The 22,871-nt window shown below is 41.4% G+C and overlaps 1 long non-coding RNA gene across 1 annotated transcript in view; it reads left to right on the top strand.

Annotated features, from left to right (window-relative positions):
- The window catches only part of LOC112262333, a 39,539-nt gene extending 17,407 nt beyond the window's left edge, over positions 1-22,132 (top strand). The window contains exon 3 of the long non-coding RNA XR_002955337.2: positions 21,059-22,132. This is a non-coding gene — a long non-coding RNA (uncharacterized LOC112262333). The remainder of the gene's footprint in view (positions 1-21,058) is intronic.
- Positions 22,133-22,871: the final 739 nt, after the last annotated feature.

Here is a 22,871-nt window from a genome sequence, read left to right as displayed (position 1 = left end):
AGAGAATAGGGAGGGAGGGAGAAAGTGGGGGAGATAAAGAAAGAGAGAGAGAGAGAGAGAGAGAGAGGGAGAGGGAAGAGAGAGAGAGAGAGAGAGAGAGAGAGAGAGAGAGAGAGAGAGAGAGAGAGAGAGAGAGAGAGAGAGAGAGGGAGAGGGAAGAGAGAGAGAGAGAGAGAGAGAGCACTAGGTGAAAAGTGGATATCTTCACATGGCATGTTTTTGATATTCTAGAGAATACAGAACATTTCCAATGCATATTTGGAGTTTTGTGGATTTGCACCATATCCTGACAAATTCTGAATTCAGATGTGTCTTTTACACATATATGATTTTGGGATTACTCCGAATACCACGCATGGACATTTCCTATGGCCGGATATGGACTCATTCAATATCCTGAGATATGTGACATCATATTTTCACTCTTCATGTTGACAAATACTAACTGTATACATCACATATCTATATTGATTCCAGATATGCTTCTTTTGGCTGAGGTCCATATCTGGAGCTTGATTTGCTTTTCATTTTTGGATTACCTCCACATATCATACATGGTATGGCTGGATATTTCCTCATTAGATATCCTTAGACATGCCTATTTGGACATCTTCCAGTATTTTCTCTATGTGATAACAAATACTGACAGTAGGCCCACACGCCTCCTCTCCCCCCCTTTGAAGATTACTGAGAGCAAATAAACTCTCTCTGATTAAGGCTGGTAGTCAACATACTGTTACTGTTGCATGCCTTGGAATCAAGTTGAATTGATGGCTTGTCATTTCCTATATTCCTCATCCAAGTGAGTGTCCGTTTCAGTCTTGTGACTTCAGATCTAGAACATGCCAGTTCATGTTCTTATTTTTTAATTTACAAGGTCTAAATTGTTGACATTTGATGTTTGAGGTTAAAGGATCCACTATCTAATATGAACCAAGCCCTCAACTTTATTTGCTTTCTAATAGTTTTTTTTTTTAATGATGTCTGGGTTAAAAGCTTCCCTTGTGACTGTGAGCTGTCCAACCATGACTTATCATTAGTGGTGCTCTTTGCCACTTCAGTGCACATGGGAGATTGAGTCTGTCTGTCTTAGAGATTGGCACTGCTCAGTATCACCCCTCTCCCTTAAACACAAACACACACATTTCACCCCGCAGGTACAGACTGCCCTGTCAGAGCCAACTCTTTAGAGTCTGCAGTGGTCTCAGTATGACAAGGGGTGTGAGCATGCTGTGTGTCTGCCGCAGCAGTCTCAATACGCCGGAGGACTTGTGTCTGCCTGGTAAATGCATGTGAATGCACTGGGAAAGCTATAGGGGAATTACCTAGAACTAGCTGAGAATATTCATATCTGCTAGGAGTCTTGCTCTGGAAATAATGTAGCACTGGTGGGACCAATAGATCTAAGAAGAGATTACCGCATGTTGCAACATTCCATTACTAATTCAATTTGTCCCAATGTTTTGTGTCCTACAGTATGCTACCCATGTACATGTAATTGGTGCAAAGGGTTGTGCATGATGCAACTAAAAAATGCAGCTGTTTCAAATGTGTCACACAAAGCAGCCAACCATGTTCAAACCAAAACAGATACCAATAGAAGTTTTGGTTGAAAGTATTGAATGCACAGAACATATAGGCTAGAGAAATTCTCCTGGAGGGCAATGAGCTATTCTTATAAAAAAAAGGTTCCAAAAGGGTTCTGCTGCTTTCCCCATAGGAGGACCATATGGCTGTAGAACCCTGTGTGGAACGGGTTCTTCATGGAACACAAAAGGGTTCTACTTGGAATCAAAAGGGGTTATTCAAAGGGTTATCCTATGGCGATAGCCAAATAAACCTTTTAGGTTCTAGATAGCACCTTTCTTTTTGCTAAGCGTGTACAAATCACAAGTTCACAGGTTTTTCTTTTTTTGGACTATTTTCTACATTTTAGAATTCTTAGTGAAGAGATCAAAACTATGAAATAACACATATGGAATGATGTAGTAACCAAAACAATGTGTTAAACAAATCAAAATATATTTAACATTTAAGATTCCTCAAAGTAGCCACCCTTTGCCTTGATGACAGCTTTGCACACTCTTGGCATTCTCTCGACCAGCTCCAACATATGCGGAGCACTTGTTGGCTGCTTTTCCTTCACTCTGTGGTCCAACTCATCCCAAACCATGTCAATTGGTTTGAGATCGGGTGATTGTGGAGGCCAGGTCATCTGATGCAGCACTTCATCACTCTCCTTATTAGTCAAATAGCCCTTACACAGCCTGGAGGTGTGTTGGGTCATTGTCCTGATGAAATACAAATGATAGTCCCACTAAGCGCAAACCAGATGGGATGGCGTATCGCTGCAGAATGCTGTAGTAGCCATGCTGGTTAAGTGTGCCTTGAATTCTAAATAAATCACTGACAGTGTCACCAGGAAAGCACCCCCACAGCATCACACCTCCTCCTCCATGCTTCAAGGTGGGAACCACACATGTGGAGATCATCCGTTCACGTAGACCAATAACAAAGAGAGTTTCAAACCTTTCTGCCAATAAAGCTAGTTTTCAGGTTACACATCCCTCCCATTAGGCTCCTCCAATTAGGCCCCTCACTCAGACCACTCCCAGACAGTCCTAGCAAAATTCTTGCTTGAGAAATTGATCTTTACTATGAAGCAATTTTAAATCCTTGTTTGACCATTTTAATTGGAAACAGTCACAGTAAGGTACTTAATTGTTAAGCAGAAATTATTTGATGTTGAGATAAAAATGGCTGCATTGGACCTTTAATGATGTTTCAAAGATGAACAGCTCATTTCAACATCGTCCTCTATAGGACTTAGTGCCAAAGTCAACTGTATTTAAGAGCAGTCTGCTCATGAAACTGGATAATGATCGTATTAACCTTGTCTTGTGGAAAATCTAAATACTGTAACACAACAGGGTAAATACAAAACGCGCCCTTATTGTATACCAAAAACGCTATTGCTTTTATCAAAGGCATCGCCACCCGATTCAATTACGAATCTCTAAGATCACATAGACAGCGATTTCATCGGCTGCGTAATGATGCCGATTGAATGGCAGTCGTGTTTTTGAAGGACAAACACATGTTCTCGCTCCCCTTTGCTTTTGCAGTGATTAAATGTGACAGGATGAGCTCAGGCCCGCTACCCAGAATGCCATGCTTCTCATCTTGGTGATAACGCCATGAGGCGGGAAACACGCGGCTCAACATCATCAACCGCACACGCCACCCAATCCTCATCTCCTCTCACCCTCTCTTTCCACCTCTTTCCACCCAAATCAATTCACCACAATGACTCGCTACGACAGCCCACCCACTAATTCCCTATGAAAATATACATCTGATCAGTAGGACACTAATCCTCTAGAGGGGGCTTCTGCTTGGAGACTAAGCTTAAGGCCTGACCCGGAATTAATGGGATCTCAATCAGCTAATCAATTGGTGACACTGTGGGGTGAAGGCATAAGCTTATGTCTACAGTAGTGGTTGTGATGTTAGGGATGAGTTAGACGCAGGGCTGATTGGTTTCCTTACACTAAGAATTACATTAGGTCAGTGTTGTTTCTTCCCAAAGCCATCACTGATCACTTTACAGCAGGTCATCACACAAAGGAAATGATGCATCCTCATTAGGATAAACCTCATTTGACTAACAGACTATCATGGGTCCAAGATTTCAGGTAAAATAATCCAAATGTGTTCTCGTGTTGTTCAAATTCAAATTAAATCACAATAAATCATGATTTTTTTCTACTTTATTTCTTTACATTAACCTCATAACGCTTATCTTTTTTGACTTTATATATATTTTTATTGATTTATAAGACATGTTTTCAATGGGAAATGTGAGTTTGTGCATTAGATTGAACAGAGTGATAGTATGTCATACAATAGCAGGTCTAATTCAATTAAACTGTTGCTTTGTCAACATGTCAAATCAAGCTGCTTTTATTCGGTCTGTTTCAGTAAATCTTGTTACAGTTTTCCGCTATTGTTTCACTCCTGTATGTTCAAGTCATTTTGCTAACATTTTGCCAGGACGATAAGGACTATAAATAAATGAATGGAGGCAAATAACAGAAAACTATATTATTGTCAGGCAAAGTTAAAACCTGAGATAATCCATTTTTTTCTTGACAAAGACCATTTAAACTTCACTGAATAGTAACAAAGGGGCTGAATTATTATCACAACACTTCATTGTGCTTGCTGTATTTTTTATCTGAACAAGGGAAGAGGTATTCCATTGCTGTGATAAGGAACAATACAGAAGGTATAGCAGTCTATGCTCAAGCCTGAATCACAATAAAGCCTTCGTTGCGGCCATATTCTTTGTTGCATACATAAATTACTCTTAATACGACTCTCAATTATTGTATACCAGATAGCAAAGAAAAGCAGTGATGACTCTTTTAAGTGGATTCTTGAAAGAACTTTAGTATTTTGTAGTGATATATTCATCTAAACCAATCATGTATTTCGTGGGGCTTGTTGATATTAGATATTGGTGCCAAAATAAACCTTCTCCATCAGAGTCAATATGCAGACTCTCTGTTGACAGAATAAACGGTATATGAATATATTAAAATGAGGCACTTTCAACAATACTGAGGTCCTGGCTGGGTCTGTCTGTTGAGAGACGCTGCATACATTTCTTTCACAAATAATCTAATCTTTTTAATTTGAGAGATAAGGTGGCAGAATTGGGTGTAATTATGTGAAGCTGGGTCTGTGAGGAATTCATAAAAAATGGGGCTAAATCTATCTGCTGATTGTGTTCTGGGGGAGGGAGGGAGGGAGGCAGGCAGGCTGGGAGGCAGGCAGGGAGGGAGGGAGGGAGGGAGGTGGCGGTGGCAGCAGAGAGTATGAGAGGAAGAAATCTAAAATCATTAAATCACTGTGCCATTATCTCCACTCCTCTGTCACTCAGGGAAAAATAAAGAGGTGCTAATGAATGTTAATGTCTTCCTTATTTGGAGATCTACATGAATCTTTCCCTGTCCATTGCATAGGAGCACAATCTCTGTCTCTCTCTCTCTGTCTCTCTCTTTCTTTCTCCCTCTCTTTCTCTCCTTCTCCCTCTCCATTTTTCTCTCTCCTTCCCTCTGTCTCTCCTTCGCTGTCAGAGGTACGAAAGCTCCACTTGGTGTGTCAGAGAGGATATACTTCTAATGAGTGAACGTTACCCACCCCTCCACTCCCACCCTCCAAATAACCAATATTTCAATCTGTTTTGCAATCCACATTTTGGATATTCAACAGTGAACCAGGGGAAAAAGACAGAAAGAAAGTGAGAGAGAGAGATAGAAGAGATAGAGAGAGAGAAGGAGAGAGAGATTGACTCAAATAGCAAGAATGTGGTGGTTCCTCAGCCTGTACCATTTGGCAGGGGTTCAAATGAGAAAGCCAAATGCAAACCTAGGATAATTCTCGGGAGGCGGAGTGGAATTAGAAGTGTGTCAGGTACCAGGCCAGAGATTTCTCAGAGCTGAGCCCCAAAGAGACCTGGAGAGAAAGCAAACCTGACACCTCTGACAACCAATGAGTGAGGAAACATTGAAGAGAACACACATTGCAGAACCAGGGCGTAGTCACACTGTACCTCAGATATGAAACCTATGACGTCAACTCTTTCACAAAATCGGAACAGTTTTACAACAGGTCCATTCATATACATGACAGGTCTAATGTTTGGAGACACCTACTTATTCAAGGGTTTTTCTTTATTTTGACTCGGTCTTTTAACAAATTGGGCTATCTTCTGTATACCACCACTACCTTGTAACAACATAACTGATTAGCACCAAATGCATTAAGAAGGAAGGAAATTCCACAAATGTACTTTTAACAAGGCACACCTGTTAATTGAAATGCATTCCAGTTGACTACCTCATGAAACTGATTGAGGGAATGCCAAGAGTGTGCAAAGCTGTCATCAAGGCAAAGAGTGGCTACTTTGAAGTATCAAATGTCAAATATAATTTGATTTGTTTAACACTTTTTTGGTTACTACATGATTCCATGTGTATTTTTTCATAGTTTTGATGTCTTTACTATTATTCTACAATGTAGAAAATAGTCAAAATAAAGAAAAAAGGTAGAATTAGTAGGTGTGTCCAAACTTTTGACTGGTACTGTATATAAAACATAGCAAAATCATGTTTTTGACAGTACTGGGCCTTTAAGGCTGTGGAAGTTAACCCTTGAACATTTGGCACCAGACCTGACTTTTTTTCAGTTTCAGCAGTTTCTTGGATTGGTATGTTTAAAAACTGCAATTTTTACACAGTTGAAAATGTACCTGAAGATCCTTTATAATTGACAATTGATGGGTTGTCAATCAGACCCAGATCATTGTCCCCTACCTCCAGAGGTTTAAGCAGTGTACGGTTCTATACTGAGCTGTGCTGGGTACTGTCTCTATGAACACCCTCATATCTAGAGCTGTAGCCCAGTAGATCTCACTGAAGACTATAAGCATGTGTTGAGCTTGGGTTTGTTGTCTATGAAGACTGTCATGCTGTGCCATGTTTGGTCTGTGAAAGCTCCTGCAGTTTCTATCCAGTATGTGGTGACTGTGGAACAGTATGTTACAGCCTAGACTGTCTAGCTGACTAAACCAAACGACTCTACACAGGTCCTAGTTTATTTTGCTGACTAAACCGAACTACTCTACACAGGTCCTAGTTTATTTTGCTGACTAAACCGAACTACTCTACACAGGTCCTAGTTTATTTTGCTGACTAAACCGAACTACTCTACACAGGTCCTAGTTTATTTTGCTGACTAAACCGAACTACTCTACACAGGTCCTAGTTTATTTTGCTGACTAAACCGAACTACTCTACACAGGTCCTAGTTTATTTTGCTGACTAAACCGAACTACTCTACACAGGTCCTAGTTTATTTTGCTGACTAAACCGAACTACTCTACACAGGTCCTAGTTTATTTTGCTGACTAAACCGAACTACTCTACACACGTCCTAGTTTATTTTGCTGACTAAACCGAACTACTCCACACGGCCTCCACACGGCCTAGTTTCTCTCCTTCAGCATTACAATACGCTAGGAATCTAGTGTTTCCATCGAGATTGATTCCATGATCAAGAGGTTTCAGGCCTCTCTATCTAGCCGCCAGATAAGCAAACATGATCAGTCACCAAATTTCAGAGCAAGATCCCTCAAAGGGAAAACATATTGCTGATTTTCAGAAAAAAATGTGTCGTGCAAAAAACAAAACAATGTGTTAGGGGGATGTCCTTGACATTAAATGAATCCCCTTGACCAAGATGTAGACTTGGTAGAGTATTTGTTGTCATTGCCGATTAAATTGTATACATTAAGAATTTCAAAGGTACAATCAGTGTTTAATGAATTTACTGCCTATAAATAGACGTCTACACGCAGCCTTAAGATAAGGTAGTGGGAATGAGGAAATGAGCAGCTTTCTAAATGTGAGAAGATGTGTCTTACCCTTCCAATTATGACCTACATTACCATATGACTATTCAATATGGGGGGTGAAGTCCTTTCTTGGATCTTTGGTTGTGGATCACTACGTTTTGAAATAAAGCCTGAAAGATTCAGAACAATAATGTGTCCCTTTCCACAAAGAAGCTCATCCTGTATAAATTATGGAAATGGTGGTAAATAGGAAAAAGTATTTTAATCAACTGTTTTTTTTTTCAGTTAATGAAATGTCTCCCTCTTATCTGGATCCCTATACTGCGTATGTTAACTATTTATAGTTACAATTCTGCCCTTTTCTCTTTCTGTGTTATCTGAAATTGTGCTGTAAATTTGGCCCCGGTGAATGATTATGCTTATCGACCTGCCCGTGAAGCTCATATTCAAATTGTGTTGCATGATTAGTCCTATTTTATCTACATAATTGGATTGAGTTTGCCTCTAAGTCTATGTGAATGTGAGATGTTGATTTAGAGCCACAGACAAATATATACCGGAGAAGATGGCCAACATAATTGTATTTCAGATTAATTCCATTTGGATACAATCAATAGTTTTACCCTTGAATTTTTGTAGTCTAATCAAGTTATACTTGCCTATGAGATTATTGAAAAGAAAACATCCCCAGGCCTGGCGTCAAAATGAGACAACATAGAATTTACTGCGGGAAGGATTAGTGTCTGGAGACCGTGGGAGATTTACACAGGCAGAATGTGAACACTGCAATACAATACCTTACAATCGTTTCCGGCATGGCGTAATTCATGCAAACATCCCCAGGCTATTTGTACTCCGCCACTAGAATCTAATTGTGTCCAATACATAATCCAACTAAAAGTAACGGTGACAGAGGTTCAAGCTCTGTTAACATGAATATTTAAAAGACGTTGTATTGCTAGACAAGTGTGACTGTTTGCATGTGTAAAAGAGTCCCTTTTAGGGAGGGAGAAGGAATTAATGTTTTAGACCGCAGGACAAGTTGGAGTTTTACTCTGATTCAGTTAAATTTTTTGCATTTGAAGGCAACAAAAAAAAGAAGATGTTAGAATGATGAGCTAAGTGAATGTCAGGTTAAACAGCTTTGATCAATGGGAGGCTAGATCACCTTTAAGCCTCCCATTATTATGTGGTCTGGGAGGCAGCCTCATATCATCACGCTCCCAGCATCAACATCCAAATAGAGCAAAAAACACGCACACAACAGCGTTAGCACACAACAGCGTTAGCACACAACAGCGTTAGCACACAACAGCGTTAGCACACAACAGCGTTAGCACACAACAGCGTTAGCACACAACAGCGTTAGCACACAAATGTAAAGGAATATCATTAGCCACCCTTAAAATTGATTGTGTAATGTTTTTACTGAAATCAATAGTGCTTCATTCTGTGAGCTAATTCGATTACTTGTTTGTGCTGCAGGAAGTCCAAATATCAAGGTAATGTGAAATGTTTATGATATTATTACCTTGGAAGTAGGAGGTTGATGTTGAATAATAATGTATTGGTATATGTATTAATTAATTAACTAAAAAAAGGAAATACATACATTACCTAACCTTTCTTATGCTAACAACAACACAAAGCCAATGTTCTTGCCTCCATGAGTGTAAACAGCAATATTAGCATTAGCGCTAACGCTAATCGTTAAATGAAGCTGTACTTTATTGAGACGGCTACGAGGACACGCTCAGCATTAAGAGTGTTTATTAATCAGGAAATAATAAGTGATCCGTGCCATCGCCATTAATGGAAATGGCTGACACTAATAGATGACAGTTGCTCTCCCACACTTAAGCAGAGACTTCATTACTGACAGGAAGATTAGTGGATGAGAAAGCACATTAACGACTCCACCTGTGAACGCTGCAGCGTGCGTTGCCTTTGACAAGATGATGGAACACTGTCAACCTCATTTGCTCTTCAATAGACTATGTTTAATGAGAGGATTCCTCAAAAGAAGCCAGCCAGAATAGAAATAGCTGGCATCAAACAAATCATCTCTCTGGTTTTTCAGCGCTCAGATGCTTCAAATTGTATAATCACTTTTTGCGCTTATGACCTTCCTCTGGAGTCCATATCGAGTAATACTAGCTTTGTAACCAGTGTGTTTGGCTGATGAGAAGTCTAGGTGGCAGGGCTGAGAAATGTGTCATCCGCTAATTCCACAGCTTGCACTTGCCTTCAGTGTCCCAATCTCGCCATTGTACAGTACACACAGCCCCGGGTTATACACCATCTGTATCATATCTAGATGTAAGAGTTGTATAATGCATCCCGAACTCATTAGCAAGTTTATACGACAAGCCACCAAAGGGTTAAGCACTTAGTCAGAGACATGACAATAGAAAGTTATTCCCATTGCACTATAACATGCTCCCTGAAAGTGATAAGAGTCTGATCATGCATCTCAGCATTATATATCAGACCTCTTTAATGGATTCCTCCAATGAATCCTTGCCATTGCATTATTTAGTTAGAATAAAATGCCAGAAGCGGAAGGACTCACGGTTTCATTGGTTTCCGCCTAATGCCCGCTGGAACTACTTTACAGCACCTGGAGGATTGTCTGTGTTAAAGAGATTTCTTTTATTTTTCTATTTCATGTGACGTGTCTGCCGTCTTTTAGTATGGGTGGTTTTTCACTGAAACTGGTTCAATGGAATGTAAAGAGCACTTTGCTAATTAAAACAATTATCCAGACACAATCCATTGTTCAAGCTGTTGAAATGAATAAAGGTCTTGATTGGAGCAGATCAGGAGTAGCCTTTTAGAAGAATGCTAGGAAATCAAAACAAATTGTATTTATCGCATGCTTCGTGAACACAGGTGTAAACTAACAGTGAAATAATTATGTATGGGCCTTTCACCACAATGCAGAGAGAAAAAAGAAATGACACGAGGAAGATATAGAAAAATAATAACACAAAGAATAAATACACAATGAGTAACGATATCTTCACTATATACATGGGGTACCAGTACCGAGTCGATGTGCAGGGGTACGAGGTAATTGAGGTAGATATGTAATTTTAGGTAGATTATAAACTGGAACAGCAGTGTATGTGATGAGCGAAAATAGTTAGTGCAAAAATAAATGTAGTCAATGTAGACATTCCGGGTAACTATTGGTTAACAATTTATCTAACTATTTAGCAGTCTTATGGCTTTATCTTATTTATATTTTATTTTAAACCTAACCCTAACATTAACCCTAACCTTAGCAACACTGTTAACCTTATTCCTAACCCTAACCTTAAATTAAGACAAAAATGAAAGAAATGTATATTATTTTTATGATATATCTTTCCCCACCTGCTTCAAGATGTCCAATATCATCCCCTTGCCCAAGAAAGGAAAAGTAACTGATCTGAATGACTACCGACCCCTAGCACTCACTTCCGTCATCATCGCCTCCTCCCTCACCGACACACTCGACCCTTTCCAATTCGCCTACAACTCTGACAGGTACACGGACGACGCAATCGCCATTGAATTGCACACTCCCCTCACCCACCTAGACAAAAGGACTACAGCTCGGGCCTTCAATGCCATAGTGCCATAGTGCCCTATCAGCTCTTTACAAAGATCACAGCCCAAGGTCTGAACTCCTCCCTATGCAACTGGGTCATGGACTTCCTGACTGGCCTCCCCCAGGTGGAGAAGGTAGTCAACATTACCTCCTTGACACTGATTCTCAATTTGGGGACCCCACAAGGGTATGTCCTCAGTCCCCTCCTGTACTCCCTGTACAGTGCCTTGCGAAAGTATTCGGCCCCCTTGAACGTTGCAACCTTTTGCCACATTTCAGGCTTCAAACATAAAGATATAAAACTGTATTTTTTTGTGAAGATTCAACAACAAGTGGGACACAATCATGAAGTGGAACGACATTTATTGGATGTTTCAAACTTTTTTAACATATCAAAAACGGAAAAATTGGGCGTGCAAAATTATTCAGCCCCTTTACTTTCAGTGCAGCAAACTCTCTCCAGAAGTTCAGTGAGGATCTCTGAATGATCCAATGTTGACCTAAATGACTAATGATGATAAATACAATCCACCTGTGTGTAATTAAGTCTCCTTATAAATGCACCTGCACTGTGATAGTCTCAGAGGTCCGTTAAAAGCGCAGAGAGCATCATGAAGAACAAGGAACACACCAGGCAGGTCCGAGATACTGTTGTGAAGAAGTTTAAAGCCAAATTTGGATACAAAAAGATTTCCCAAGCTTTAAACATTCCAAGGAGCACTGTGCAAGCGATAATATTGAAATGGAAGGAGTATCAGACCACTGCAAATCTACCAAGACCTGGCCGTCCCTCTAAACTTTCAGCTCATACAAGGAGAAGACTGATCAGAGATGCAGCCAAGAGGCCCATGATCACTCTGGATGAACTGCAGAGATCTACAGCTGAGGTGGGAGACTCTGTCCATAGGACAACAATCAGTCGTATATTGCACAAATCTGGCCTTTATGGAAGAGTGGCAAGAAGAAAGCCATTTCTTAAAGATATCCATAAAAAGTGTTGTTTAAAGTTTGCCACAAGCCACCTGGGAGACACACCAAACATGTGGAAGAAGGTGCTCTGGTCAGATGAAACCAAAATTTAACTTTTTGGCAACAATGTAAAACGTTATGTTTGGCGTAAAAGCAACACAGCGCATCACCCTGAACACACCATCCCCACTATCAAACATGGTGGTGGCTGCATCATGGTTTGGGCCTGCTTTTCTTCAGCAGGGACAGGGAAGATGGTTAAAATTGATGGGAAGATGGATGGAGCCAAATACAGGACCATTCTGGAAGAAAACCTGATGGAGTCTGCAAAAGACCTGAGACTGGGACGGAGATTTGTCTTCCAACAAGACAATGATCCAAAACATAAAGCAAAATCTACAATGGAATGGTTCAAAAATAAACATATCCAGGTGTTAGAATGGCCAAGTCAAAGTCCAGACCTGAATCCAATCGAGAATCTGTGGAAAGAACTGAAAACTGCTGTTCACAAATGCTCTCCATCCAACCTCACTGAGCTCGAGCTGTTTTGCAAGGAGGAATGGGAAAAAATTTCAGTCTCTCGATGTGCAAAACTGATAGAGACATACCCCAAGCGACTTACAGCTGTAATCGCAGCAAAAGGTGGCGCTACAAAGTATTAACTTAAGGGGGCTGAATAATTTTGCACGCCCAATTTTTCACTTTTTGATTTGTTAAAAAAGTTTGAAATATCCAATAAATGTCATCCACTTCATGATTGTGTCCCACTTGTTGTTGATTCTTCACAAAAAAATACAGTTTTATATCTTTATGTTTGAAGCCTGAAATGTGGCAAAAGGTCGCAAAGTTCAAGGGGGCCAAATACTTTCGCAAGGCACTGTATACCCACGACTGCATGGCATCACACAGTTCCAACTCCATTGTCAAGTTCTGACAACACGACAGTAGTAAGCCTGATCACCAACAACGACGAGAAGGTCTACAGGGATGAGGTAGGCACTCTGACGGCGTGGTCCTAGGTAAACAGCCTCTCCTTCAATGTCAGAAAAACAAAGGAGCTAATTGTGGAATTCAGGAGAAACCAGTCAGTGCATGCCCCCATCCTCATCAACGGGGCCACCATGGAGATGATGAAAAAAATAAAGTTCCTCAGTGTACACATCTCAGAGGAGCTGAAATGGTCAAAAACCACATGGACACCATCAGGGGCATACTGTCGGGCTGCATCACGACACAATCGCCATTGCACTGCACACTGCCCTATAACACCTAAACAGTGTTGGAGCATCATGGCAAAAACTGTAAGACTGGCCAATAGCTTCTACCCCCAGACCTTAGGCTGCTGAATAGACACCACTACCTGCTCCCCCTGTCCCCCTCGGGTGAGGTACATACCCCGAAATTAATGAATTGGTACGAAAGCAGGAACAGAAACCCCAGTAACAGTATTCGCCAATACGCTAAAATTCCAGCAATTGAAACAGATTTCTCAGAAGTATAGAAGTCATTTGTACTTCCAAAACATGTATTATTTATATAACTGTTGAATTTGCAATCGAGCTGACCTTGTGCTCACTGCGGGTGTTTCATCTTGCATTTTGATGAAGATGCTCTCGATTTCTCTGACCACCCCCCAGGTTTTCTAATAAGAGGACATGCCTATCAAATCGGGCGGCGGATGATGAAATTGCAGTGCAATAGCGAGTGGTGAGTGCTTGTTCAGCACATCAGACTTTTCTGACCGTTTTGTGTCAGTGGGGTTCCAGACGGCTGGGTTCTCTGGAGGCAGGGCTGCCCGCTGCGCAACAGAGTGAACACAGCCCACACCACAGTAGACAGAATTAACCACAGCTCCCAAGAAATCGGACCCAGTGACGCGTGACCATGAATTTGTCACTTTTTTATCAGTCTCTTCAAATGATTGTATCGCTATGGACTAATTTCCAGCAAAATAGAAATTAGATCTGGTAACTTGAATAACCCCTTGTGTTCTTGGCAGAGATATGAAGAGTTTGAGTGTTCAGTTTGAAATGGTTGTAGTGGAAATCAACTGTACTTCTCTTCCAAAGTAAAGAATATGGTTCAGATGTGTTTTTAAACCCTGTACAGATTGCACCTCTTTTCTATCTGCATACTACTGTATGTCATTCTCTGGAGGCGGAGCTTGAGCTGGCTACTGTGCCCGGACCCAGAGTCATAATTCCCAAGGAATTAAACAATACTTGTTATTCATGTTCACTGTACTTCCGTGGTTTGTTTGGCTTTCTCATCCAATTGATGTGTTCAATTCATTAGTTATTCAGTCCAGCGTATTCTATACAGATGTTGTAGACATTTTACATTGTAATTCTATGCATTTACAGCACACGGCTGACAACACACTCAGGACCTCTGGCTGCTGTGCTTGCCATGTCCCTCCTTGCAAATCAGTGTGGAATCAGCAAAAAAACAGGCCCCAGTCCCTCTGGGGACCAAACTCTAATTCATTTCAAGAATAGCAAATGGCAACGGTAGAACGTTTTTATGCACCTCATTCCATTCTAAGAAGCTCTTATGAAAAATATATTTCCCAGTTAATGTAGCAGTCTAAAGACTGAAAAATAGGGCAATTTGTGTCTATATTTGTTCTGCTTCAGTTCCTGGAAATCAATTACAGACCAGGAGGGCATTAGAAATGGAGCCTGGATTCATTATTATTTGAATGATTGATTGGACCCTGGAATGGGTATAAGGTTGATTATTCTGTATATGTGGATGGGTTAAATAGAGGTTGCATCGCATTATCTATCTCTGTTAAGTCTTACAGTCACTTAGGACAGCACAGTGAAAGAGTCTCTTCACTCATAGATGTAAACATGTGTGTACAATTTGATTGGACGATGCTGGCCAAATTTCTAAATCCCCCCCCCCCACACACACACACAGACACACAGACACACATACATGCATTGTAGATGTGATGCTTTCCACATCGTTCAGTAAATGGATCAGTTTGATTACCCTCCCAAATGACCTCTGGAGTGGCTCTCTCATGTCAGGCTTCATTTCCCTCAGCAAATTAATAAATGGCTGCAGAGCTAGAAAGCATGACCTTGGATTTCATCTGCTGCCATGTCCCATCTATTACAGGAAACAAGGTGGAGTGTGTGTGATAGATCTGGAATGCTGGCCACTATGACAGCGTAAGAGAGAAATACAGTGGGAAAAGGGCAATTGAACAGTATATAGCACATCTGAACTGCATTCTACTGAACACCATTTATCCAAGCTCATGGCCCTGACAAGAACTGAGTTTTATCACAGGACCAAAACTTCAAACTTCAGATTGGTGACCCCGACAAGATAAATTGTAGCTGTCCTTTATGCGCATCCCTGAAGAAGCATCTCTTTCCTCGAGCCTTATACCGCGCACCACAGGGACTGGTGATGAAGTGGACACTGTGTTTACGGCTAAGACATGGGGCAGTGGGAACCTATGGAACCATCCAGGTGAAAAGAAGAGAGGTGTATATTTCAGCTACGCCACCATGATGTCATACAGTACCTGTCCAGAACGGCCATTCTCCGTGTTGAAATGTAAGGTGGTTCCATGGGCCGGTAGCATGCTTTGATACCATGTGCTACCCTACTAACCTCAGATGATAGACCACCAGGAAGACCTAGATGATGTAAATCCCATTTGGGGTACTTAAGTTGTGGTGAAATGTTCCATTTCCACTCAGTTTGTGCTGAATGGGCTTTCAAAAGCGTTGTCTGAGTTGGGGATGCCTAATGTCACATGGTGTCCACAGGAAATACAAATCAAATCAAATTGTATTGGTCACATATACATGGTTTGCAGATGTTAATGTGAGTGTAGCTAAATGCTTGTGCTTCTAGTTGGGACAGTGCAGTAATATCTAACAAGTAATCTAACAGTTCCACAACAACTACCTTATACACACAAATTTAAAGGGATGGAAAAGGAATATGTACATATAAATGTATGGATGAAGTGATCGTTCTGAGCAGGGTTGTAAGTGACATGGACCAGAGAGACTTGGGTTCTGAGAAGGAGCCAAGAGAGGATATATTTCTGAGCATCAGCTAAACCAACAAAGCTGTAACGATGTGCGCTGAGAGTCGGGAAGCAAGTTCAGGGAGTGAGTGTTTGAATAAAATAAACACAACATAATATAAAACAAGACACACAAACAACTCACAGACAGGAAACAGAAACAATGACGCTTGGGGAAGGAACCAAAGGGAGTGACATATATAGGGCAAGTAATCAAGGAAGTGATGGAGTCCAGGTGAGTGATGACGCGCAGGTGCGCATGACGAAGGTGACAGGTGTGCGCCATAACAGGCAGTCTGGTGACCTAGGGGCCCGGAGAGGGAGCACACGTGACAGAACTGTGAGGGAAGATAAAATATGTAGTGTTAGCAGCCAATGGACTGGCCTGTAGCATTATTATTTTAATTAAATTTAACTAGACAAGACAGTTAAGAAAATATTTTTATTTACAATGACGGCCTACCCCAGCCAAACCCTAAAGACGCTGGGCCAATTGTGCACTGCCCTATGTCATCCTAATTACTTCCGGCTGTGATACAGCCTGGAATTGAACAAGGGTGTCTGTAGTGACGCCTCCAGTATTGAGATTCAGTGTCTTAGACAGCTGCGCCACTCAGGAGTCCTGTAACACACAAGGGGATATTGGCAGGTGCAATCATAGAGTCAAAAATAAAGTAAGCTTGTTCCCTTTTAGGACACACACACACACACACAGAAAAGTATCCCCACTGTAATGAAAGGCTAGAGGGGAAGCAGTGGGGGCATTGAACTCCATTAGCGCTGAGTTGTGTGGAGACCCAGCATGCATTTCACTCGTGCCTCGACAGAGCCCCAAATAAATGGAGATTCAAAATCATCCGCTTCCCCTAAACCTTAACCCCTGTTAACAAACAGGGTGTGTTGTGCATCTTTCAGCATGCGTTCCATTTACAGAGGGTAAACAGACACATATGGATTTGCACACCCTCCAGGACAATAGCTTAGAATGTTCATGTATGCTTTGTCCACAATCATGCGCATTTAAACCAGCCTCTGTTTGAAGTGTGTGCCTAGACATATTTGATATGAGGGTAGATTTTGTTTGTGAACTGCATAACTGGTTCTGGAGAATACTGATACCCTAATAAAAATGATCAGACAAAACTCCATCAGCAATTGGTTGCCACTCTCTTGACAGAGGAGGTGTCCATTGCGGGATTATGATTGACAGTCAACATACAATTATTAACATAAAAAGCTATAGGGGAATCTATTATTTATTATATACGATAGGTATAATGTATCTGATAGGGACAAGGCACAAATCAAAACAAATGTATTGTTTGACTAAGTTCAGGGAAGGGTACTGGGTGGTAGCCGACTAGTGATAGGGTAGGGTACTGGGCAGGGTATTGGGTGGAGGCCGGCTAGTGACAGGGTAGGGTACTGGGCAGGGTACTGGGTGGAGGCTGGCTAGTGACAGTGCAGGGTATGGGTTGGAGGCCAGCTGGTGACAGGGTAGGGTACTGGGTGGAGGCCGACTAGCGACAGTGACTAAGTTCAGTGCAGGGTACTGGGTGGAGGCCAGCTAGTGACAATGCAGGGTACTGGGTGGAGGTCGGCCAGGTGACAATGCAGAGTACTGGGTGGAGGCCGGCTTGTGACCGTGCAGGGTACTGGGTGGAGGTCGGCTAGTGACAGTGACTAAGTTCAGTGCAGGGTACTGGGTGGAGGCCGGCTAGTGACAATGCAGGGTACTGGGCAGAGGCCAGTCTGATGTCCTTGAGATATGAAGAACCAGGCTTAGATAAAGAGCTATTTTCCAGTGTCCCATTCTCATTGCAGATGTAATTTGCCATAGCGTGTTGGTCAATCTATTATAGAGGAATGATCTGCATACTATTCGTCGGGACCACTATCGTTATGATTATTAATGAGTTATTCATCTAAAAATTAAAACAGGACCAGTTTTATCTAAGAATGTGCCATAATATAGTATTCCTTAAACTATTCAAACATTTGAAAATGTGTTGGCCTCATAAATAATGTCAATTTAATTTCATCTTGGCGAGATCTTTTTTTATTTTGTCACTTAATGATGAATAATTCAACACTTACATGTGTAGACACACACCCACTGCTGCTCGTCACCCCAGCACTCATCACCCCTGGCTGCTTGTCACTCCTGGCTGCTCTTCAGCAGCTTGCCCCATGTTAACGAATCACACTAGTTTTCCTGCAGCCTTCCATTTCAGTGTCATGACGATAAGTCTTCTGATCACGTCATTAGAAGTGATCAAAATGGAACATCACTCAGACATCTAGTCTCACACTCTTCTAAGGCCCTAGACGAATCTGAAGTTGTTCATTCTTTAATGTGAGTGGCATGGAACTTCCTTCTAACTAATAACAAATCCTGTCTCGTTAATAACTGATACAAGATCCTCATTAGTGCCATTATCTGACTTTAGCTAGCTGCGTTGGAAACTAAAGATTTCATGCGGTGAGCCAAGCCCACTTTGTGGTATACATAGTGCAGTCGTAATAATGTGTCTTCAACAGGCACAGTCAACAAGCTACTCAGTATCGTGATCAAGGCTGACGACTTCAATGGCTATTACAGGGCTGTGGAGGACTCCGATGGTTGGGCTGTTAGTGCTCTTTTACACTTGAGGACGTAGCCCTTTTTGTTTTGTCTGATTGTTTTATATTCAAGAGGTGTCCAACCGTACCAACTTGACATGCGTCTCCATGGAGATAAATTCCTATCAATAATCGAGTGACGCAGTTGAAAGTCAACTCCATTCATACAGCACAAGCCTGTGTACCGTTATAATTGTATTATTATCCCAGAAAGCTGTGACTCCCCTACTTGTGTACACTGAGTGCACAAAACATTAGGAACACCTGCTCTTTCCATGGTATAGACTGACCAGGTGTAAGCTATGATCCCTTATTGATGTCTACTGTTAAATCTCCTTCAATCAGTGTAGATGAAGGAGAGGAGACAGGTTAATTAAATAATGATTTTTAAGGCTGGAGACAATTGAGACATGGATTGTGGATTTGTGCAATTCAGAGGGTGAATGGACAAGACAAAATATTTAAGTGCCTTTGAACTGGGTATGGGAGTAGGTGCCAGGCGCACCAGTTATGTCAAGAACTCCAACAGTTTTCCGTGTGTATCAAGAATGGTCCACCACCCAAATGACATCCAGCCAACTTGACACAACTGTGGGAAGCATCCCTGTTAAATGCTTTCAACACCTTGTAGTCCATGCTCCAAGGAATGGAAGCTGTTCTGAGGCCAAAACTCAATATTTGAAAGGTGTTCCTAATGTTTGTACACTCATTGTATATTATTTTATTTCTTTGATAAGTGAACAGTCGCCAGCACTTGAGGACATGTTTTAATCACAGCAATTTGGTGTTTTTGTTGGATTTTCTTTAAACCTCTCTAGGGTATGTGGCTAGCGTCCCACCAGGCCAACATCCAGTGAGATTGCAGAGCGCCAAATTCAAATACAGAAATAATCATTATAAAAATTCAGAAACCAAAACATATTTTACATAGATTTAAAGATTAACTTCTTGTGAATCCAACCACGGTGTCCGATTTTTAAAATGCTTTACTGCAAAACATACATTATGATTATTTAAGAACATAGCCCAGTTGACAAATTATTACAAACAGTAACCAGCCAAGCAGAAGCATTACAAAACTCAGAAATAGACATAAAATGAATCCCCTACCTTTGATGATCTTCATATGGTTGCACTCAGAAGACATTCATTTACTCAATAAATGTTACTTTTGTTCGATAAAGTCTCTTTATATCCAAAAGCCTCCGTTTTGTTCGCGCGTTTTCTTCAGTAATCCACCGGCTCAAACGCAGTCAAAACAGGCAGACAAAAAATCCAAATTGTATCCGTAAAGTTCATAGAAACATGTCAAACAATGTTTATATTCAATCCTCAGGTTGTTTTTAGCCTAAATGATCTATAATATTTCAACCGGACAATAACGTTGTCAATATAAAAGGTAAACAAGAAATGAACTCTCTCGGGATTGCGCATAAAAAAGCTCAGTGACACATCAGGGTCCACTCATTCAGAATGGTCTTAGTCCCTCATTTATAAGAATACAAGCCTGAAACAATTTCTAAAGACTGTTGACATCTAGTGGAAGGGATAGGAACTGCAAATTGAGTCCTAAGTCAATGGATACTGTAATGGCATTGAATAGAAAACTACAAACCTCCCCCAAAAAACTTCCTGAATGGATTTTTCTCAGGTTTTCGCCTGCCAAATCAGTTCTGTTATACTCACAGACACTATTGTAACAGTTTTGGAAACTTTAGAGTGTTTTCTATCCAAATCTACCATATGCATATCATATCTTCTGGGCCCAAGTAGCAGGCCGTTTAATTTGGGCATACTTTTCATCCAAAATTCCGAATGCTGCCCCATACCCTAGAGAAGTTAAGTTTGCCGTAGTTGAGATAGAAACAGCTTTAGCGTTTAGTGTGATGTCAGTGCCACATTGGCTTCATCTTCCTTTGGAAGCCATGTTTCCACATGGCAGAGAAAACAGAGGGTGTACTCTCTTGTCTCTGTTTGGTAATTCCTGTCTCTCATCCCAATAAGATTACCCCCTTCGATCCAACCCTTGCCCTATTGTAAGTATAACTCCCAAACACTAAAGCCTAGGAATAATTATATTGCAGTGTGACTTTGGAACATGCTAGCGGTCCTTTGCCAGCCGATACCTAACAGCACAGAGGGATCCCAGGTATGGGCTGTCAGTCAGAGGGATTGGAGCTGTGGTGTGAGTGTAGTCCTGGCTGTGTGAGTGGATTGGAGCAGACATGTGTAATGTGTGTGGAAGGATGTCCTGTTGTGTGAGAGCCAGCCGCATCTTACTCTCTCTTGCTCTCTCTTGCTCTCTCTCTCTCTCTCTCTCTCTCTCTCTCTCTCTCTTCCTCTGTCCTTCCCTCTTTCCCTCTCTCTATCTCTCTCATTCTAACACATTATACAGATGTCTATGGCTCTCTCCCGTGTCTGGGGAGCGCACAGAGCTCCATGGAACGCCCGCTCCTCTGAGCTGGAAGGACGCCAGTCGTCCGGGGATCCAAACCTTGGCCCAAGGCCCGGCAGCAGCCTTCCACAGCCCTCCCCTCGCTCTTTCGCAAATCCATGTGTGCCAGCAGGCTTTGCTGGTATCTAATCTAAACCGGGTTTTTGTTTGTCTGCTGAGCTGGTTGATGAAGAGGAAGCAGTCGGGGAGGAGATAGAAGGGCAGTACAACGCTGGTGTCAGTAAGATACCAGTTATGCCTAGACCCTCCGAGCCCCTACAGGGACTGTTGGCCAATCAGACCAAAGGTTTTCAATGGTCCGATAAGAGCTACGAACAGTTAAACACCCTACAGGATATGGCTCTGCTGTATTGTAATGTCTTACTGCTGTATCGTCACATTTGATGCTAAAATGCCGTAAGGTAGGTAGCTACAGTAGCTTAAGCCTGTCAAGCATTTCTCTGTGTTATCCATGCCACCCAGGTCAGACAGATGATTCTGGTTTCATTAGAATCTCCTGCTAAATAGCAAACAAGCTGAGAGGGAGGTTTGTGGGTCGAGTGAGGGTCGGCTGACTAGCGACTTTAGAGAGGCTCTCAAACATCCAATTTTTTTCTGAATAAATGTAGCAGACAAGCAGAAAATAAATAGGTAAAAACTCTCACCCACTTAAGGCCCATCGTCTTTTCTGTGAGGACACTGGAGGTAAGGGGAAGTTCATGTCAAGTAATGGTTCCTGCTGTATAATCAAAACACTCTCCATAGTTCATTGCCTTGCAGACGATGTATACCTGCTTCAGTGTGGTGCTGAGTAAGTCTGTTTTGGTGACGTATTACCGCCACACCAGCACTCACCAGGCATAAAGGCAGTCAAATTCCACATGACCGGTAATTAGGCTTCTCCAATTTCTGATGCTGATGATGGTCATTAGTAGCCTACCAAACTAGCTAACTGCCTGGCACTCTGCACTCTATTGTCCCTCTAATCACTCTGACATCAATTCAGATGTAATTGAAAATCTAATCAAACACTTCATGAGTGCCCATGCTCATGTTGCACAACATTTCTATAGGCTTTGCAATTACGCGAGAAAACAGAGTGATGGCCTCTATTAAAAAAGAGGCGGATCCCATCAGCTTTCTACAGGCTAGGCCTACTGGCTTTATTCACAACTTTCCTAATATTAAACACATTGCTTATTTTTTCAACAGGAGTATAGCCTACCTGGCTGGCATGAAAATGAACCACAGGAAAAGCATCCTCCATTCACTATTTAAGTGTATAGATGACATGCATTTTTTCTTGCTTGTGAATGATGACTAGCATAAGAAACAATACCTTTTTTTTAGCTACGTTTTTAAATCATAGTCGCACACCTCATGTAGCCTAGCCCATAGGCCTATATGTTTTGATAAGGTTTGTATCACAATTAAAGTGGCCAAATAACTTATTTAAATTAAGCATATTAACCTGCTGTACTCAGAGTATGCTATTCTGTTCTTCTGAAATAGACTACATTATCTTCATATCATGCTTTTTTTAGACCTGTCTAAAATAAATAATGGATTTATTGTGAAAGTGTACGCTATATTACATCAATTTATTAGACTTCTTAAAAGGTAGATGTTCCAAAGGTCTGCATCAGTGGCTTGTAGGCTATCTGTGGAATCCAGGAAATGCTTAATATCTTTATGTTTATTAACGGTCAATTACCATTAGTTTTTTGCTTGAAAATCACTGGCTGACAAATTTTACGCCACAGCCCTAGTGCTG

Source organism: Oncorhynchus tshawytscha, linkage group LG11, assembly GCF_018296145.1.
Source record: "Oncorhynchus tshawytscha isolate Ot180627B linkage group LG11, Otsh_v2.0, whole genome shotgun sequence".
NCBI classification, from domain to species: domain Eukaryota; kingdom Metazoa; phylum Chordata; class Actinopteri; order Salmoniformes; family Salmonidae; genus Oncorhynchus; species Oncorhynchus tshawytscha.
Note: the sequence above shows the minus strand (reverse complement) of the source record. Positions and strands in the feature narration are given on the sequence as shown.